Below are 5,541 nucleotides of genomic sequence, written 5' to 3'. Positions count from 1 at the left end.
AAATAGTTATCGTACATTAGACGGGAAATCTTGCATATGTTTGGTGTTGTAACCTCATCTTAAGCCATCGATATATATTTTCTATTGGTATTAATGTTTTTAAGAAACCTTTACATTTTGCTCCGGAAAGGTAGTGGGCCTTTAATGTAAGTTAATTTTCATTTCCTTCGTTCATCCATAACATGTAACATCTACTAAGGTGTGAAGACTCGACAAGGTCAGCCAGCAGATAGTTAACGGACAGGAACAACCAAGTGGTGATTTACATATTAAACGATACTATCATTTCAGCGCTTTTTGTGCCCGATTCTTTGCTTTTTCGATATGACTGTTTATAGCTCACCTGGTCCTAAGGACTAAGGTGAGCTTATGCCATACCGTGGCGTCCGGTGTCCGTCGTCCGTCCGTCCGTCAACAATCGACTTTTTCTCTATAACCGCTGGTCGGATTTCAACAAAATTTGACCGGTAGCATCCTCATGGGCTACTAACTGAAAATTGTACAAATGATGGGGCTGACACCCAGGGGCCTGAGGGTCGGGGCAAAAAGGGGTCAATTTGGCTATTTCCATATAAACAACTTCTTCTCTGAAACTAAGCATGGGATAGCACTCATAATGCAATGGTGGCATCCTTATAGGGTGGGTTTTCAAAATTGCACAAATAATGGGGCTGATCCCCTGGGGCCTGAGGGGCGGGGTCAAAAGGGGTCAATTTGGCTATTTTCATATAAACGACTTCTTCTCTGAAACTCAGCATGGGATAGCACTCATAAAGCAATGGTAGCATCTTTATAGGGTGGGGATTCAAAATTGTACAAATGATGGGGCGGACCCCCTGGGAGCCTGAGGGCGGGGTTAAAAGTGGTCAATTTGGCTATTTCCATATAAACGACGCCTTCTCTGCAACTGAATATGGGATTACGTTCATAATGCAATGGTAGCATCCTTATAGGTTGGGGATTCAAAATTGCAAATGAATGGGCTGACCCCCTGGGGCCTTAGGGGCGGGGTCAAAAGGGGTCAATTTTGCTATTTCTATATAAACGACTTCTTCTCTGCAACTAAGCATGGGAGAGCACTAATAGTGCAATGGTAGCATCCTTATAGGGTGGGGATTCAAAATTGTACAAATGATGGGACTGACCCCCGGGGGCTGAGGGGCAGGGTCAAAAGGGATGAATTTGGCTGTTATCATATAAACGACTTTTTCTCTGCAACTAAGCAGTGAAGAGCACTCATAAAGCAATGGTAGCATCCTAATAAGGTGGGGATTTGAAATTGTACAAATGGTGGGACTGACCCCACGGGGCCTTAGACGCGGGGTCAAAAAGGTCAATTAGGCTAGTATTTTCATATAAATTACTTCCTCATTGAACCTATTTATTGGATAGCATATTTGTATAGTATCTATAGCATCATTATATGGTTGTGATTCAAAATTAAACAAATTTTGGAGTCAATTTTTCTAATTTGTCCTAATTATTAGAGTCTTTGTGATAATTACTTAAAAAAGGTGAGCGATACAGGCCCTCTTGGCCTCTTGTTTGTTAGTAGACTATGAGCAACAAGCAACTGCTGCAGAACTTTCCCGTGAGTATAGTTATATGAAAAACCACCGCTTTCATAAAATGCGTTCTGGAATGTGGAACTTTTTGCGGCGTGGACATTTTCACTTATTTCATTTTTCATTAAATCTTCGAAAACGTATCTGCAATTCAAATTTTGACACGCGAATAATTGGTCTATAGAAATGCACATCATGAGCAGTTTTAGAGCTGACTTGGTAAAAAAATCGACATGTAAAAACATCCATGTTTACAGCAAATACCATGTTAAAACTTCTACAAAACTTTCAACAGCTGACTTCACCACACAGCTGTTTCTAAGCTCTAGGCATTGTCGATGCTTGAACCAGGATATCGATAATTGGGATTCTCCACCAGTCTACACCAGCTGTCGTAGTCCTATTCACATGAAAAGAAAAGGGAAAATATGTAATAAAATCATTATTAACAACTAGAGATCTCAAACAATTAATATCTCCTAAATGTCTCCTTTGTAGTGCGGGTGGATTACAATAACATATGTATGTCCGATCAGAATGAATTCAATTGATTACATCATCAGGTAAATTCTAAATTAAATATATATGACTGAGCAATACCAACTTAATCACTTTGATGATGTTTTGTCGGTATTGTTAACAAAAGCTGTTCATCAGCTTATCTTTGAAGATTTATTGATTAAATCTTTCAATTATTTCCAAAGCGAAAATATACTATGGTTATTCACACCTGAAAATGGGGATTGAGATAACTTTTTTGTGATACTGAAATTCTACTGTGGTACATAGGTAATAGTTATGTAATTAAGTAACAGTACATTCGATACTCCTAAGGTGGAAGACACTCATGAATTTGGTTTGATATATTATATTTACGTGCTATTAAGAGCCAGGTTCGTGAAAGAATGGCCTCTCGTGTACGCCGAAGACACCAAGCAACATACCCCACCTGGTCTCATTATACTGAAAATCCATGAAAAGATTCATCCTAGTTAACGAACGAACACGTCATAGGATTGCAGTATAATACAGATCTGACATGGTATTATTTTCTAAAAAAACTGTCAGTAAAGATTGATAACGTATTATTAAAGCCAGACGGCCTCCCATGTGTGCGGTATGTTGCGCGTGTGAAGTGCGATATGCGTGTTTTGGGAGACTGCATTATGACCGTGTTGAGTTTTCTTGTGAAGTGGAACTGTTGCCCTTTTTATAGTGCTATATCACTGAAGCATGCCGCCGAAGTCACCAAACGACACATTATAATGACAGCGAACCAGTCGTCCTACTCCCTGTATGCTGAGCGCTAAGGAGGAGCAATAACTGCCACTTTTATAGACTTTGGTATATCTCGGCCGGGGACAAAACTAAAAGCCTAGCGCTCAACATGCAGTAGACCAAAAGTGAGACGGTGCCAAGGGGGTTATTAGGGAAGAACAAAGTCAGCTAGGAAGAAAAGAAAAGTATATCCTAAATTTAGTCGCCTTTTAAGGTCATGATATAGGGACAGCATGTACAGTGCAAACGCCCTACCTCTCTATCCGTTACATGTTCTTTTTTGTCTACGAAGAATATGCAATGGACCAAACGAAGAACATGCAATGGACCAAATATGGTCTTTATAGCCAGGTGATCGTTTTACAGGTCAAATTGTGTTGAAAATGACTCTTTGAGATCTCCATAACATGGTCTTATTAACCATGTGTTCTTTATACAGAGCTGGTCGCTAAGACAGGTTTACTGTATATCCCTACTACTCACAGGATATCAATCTAGTAAGTTGTGGTAGATGTTAACAGATATCGGGAAAACACTTCACTCGTTACATCACATCCACAACGTCCGTATGTATTCTGATTCATTCACGTATTAAGCAGTCACGATCATATCTGAGAATCTGTATATCATTTGGTCAAATCAAAGCATAGAAGCATGTTTCTGACACGAAGTCATTATCTAATTTACGTTACGTGTTGTTAAAACAGATGAAAGGTGAAATAGGTTTCCGCCTCATTTACCATAAAGACTTACAAGACAAACTTGTCCAGGCTTACATGTTGCTTACTGCCTTACCATATATGTATTGATTATGTAAGTCGCGTTACCACATAACGTCAATTAAGGAATGTTCAAACTAAATATATTAGTCATGAATACGCGGATATTTACCTGATGCATGATGATATGTTTAGGTTATTTTAATTCATTTAATTAATTATCATTTATTTTTCATTATTTCTTGTAATGTGATCTTATTGTGTATTTTTAAAAACGCGTAACTGACTTGATCTAGATGCTTTTCGTAAATTTGGTTAGTCATCAGATGATACTTAATATTGTCCAAAGAGATATCAGCACTTATGGTTAATAAAGGGTATTAGAAATAATACATTTCTATGCAGGTAGGGCGTTAGAATTGTACCTGCTGCCCCTATTGCATGATCGTAAAAGGCGACTAAATTTAGGATCTTATCTTTTCTCTTCTTCCTAACTGACTTTATCTTTCCTAATGCCTCCCTTGGCACCGCCTCACTTTTGGCCTTGATTTGAGCGTTCGCCCCTGTGAGGAAGGCTCTGGGTTCTGTCCCCTGGCCGAGACACACCAAAGTCTATAAAAGTGGTAGTTTCTGCTCCTGCTTGGCGCTCAGCATACTGGGAGTGGGACGACTGGTTCGCCCGTTGTCAGTATAATGTGACCGGGTGGAGTGTGTTGCTTGGTGTCTTCGGCGGCATGCTTCAGTGATATAGCACTATAAAAAGGGCAACAGTTCCACTATACAAGAAGACACAACATGAATATACCGCAGTCTCCCAAAAACACGCACCCCGCACAACATACATGCAACACACCGCATACATGGGAGGCCGTCCTTACATGACATAGCTGTTAATAGGACGTAAATTAATCAAACAAACAAACAAACAAATAATAATCTTCATAATGAGCGCTATAACGCTCGCTCATTATGAGATGATTGTCTGCAAAACTCTGGCATCTATATAGACCATAGATGTCATAAGAAGATAGTTTAATGCTTATATTTACATTATCAGCTCATTTTAGGGTCTCTGCATTAACATTTTTAAGCTAGACCAGGAAAACCGTTTATCAACGACGATTTAATCCATAAGATGGAACAGCCATTTTGACGGTGATCAGTTGACATCATCACGTCATCATTAGTGACGTCATAATTGTCACGTTTTGGGTGTCAGTTATACCCTCATAGTCTTTGCCTTGGTTACTTTATATAGTAGAAGTGACAAGAAAATGTGAATATTTGTGTTTAAATTACAAGACACTTAACTCGCTATTTTTTGTAATGCAAAATCAGCAAAATTCATGAAAGCAATAAAAGTGCATCCCATAATTTTCTGATGTCTGTTATCAGGAACGAATAAGCATGAAATTTCAAGTAAAGGAGAAATGCGATTTTCAAGAAAATAATAAGTTGTTATATATACCTTGTCGTTGTCATTAAAATAGCATTGCACGACTGAAAGTCTATCGTGTTTGTCCTAAAACTTAGTCACATACAAATCTTTATTTACAATTTACCAGGTCTAGTTTGAATCACTCAATTTCGTTTTTAAAACCTTAATTTCCTTTTTGTAGATGGTCAGGATGTGTAATCTTGTCGTTTATAAAAGCCGCTTTTGAACAGGAAAAGTAAAATATAGCCAAGATAACTTGGTTTTGTCTTCATGGTTTACTTCCTGAAATGAGATATGAACGGTACCTTTCTTTGCAACATTTATGAGTGTGATGAACAACGCATTGAGTGTTGATGACCTCAAAAAGAAAATTTTGAAAAATTCACCAAGCATTACGCACCTACGGTCGCCATGTGTTACATAAGCTTTTACTTATATTGTACATAGCACTATATGGAAATTAGAATAAAGAAAACACACATTTATCAGTACTGATAATGAACTCGGGCTCATCGTATCTATTTCAAACGAGCAGAAGAGG

The sequence above is a fragment of the Argopecten irradians genome, chromosome 7, assembly GCF_041381155.1.
Source record: "Argopecten irradians isolate NY chromosome 7, Ai_NY, whole genome shotgun sequence".
NCBI classification, from domain to species: domain Eukaryota; kingdom Metazoa; phylum Mollusca; class Bivalvia; order Pectinida; family Pectinidae; genus Argopecten; species Argopecten irradians.
The sequence above is the reverse complement of the archived record's forward strand: the minus strand, read 5'-3'. Positions refer to the sequence as shown.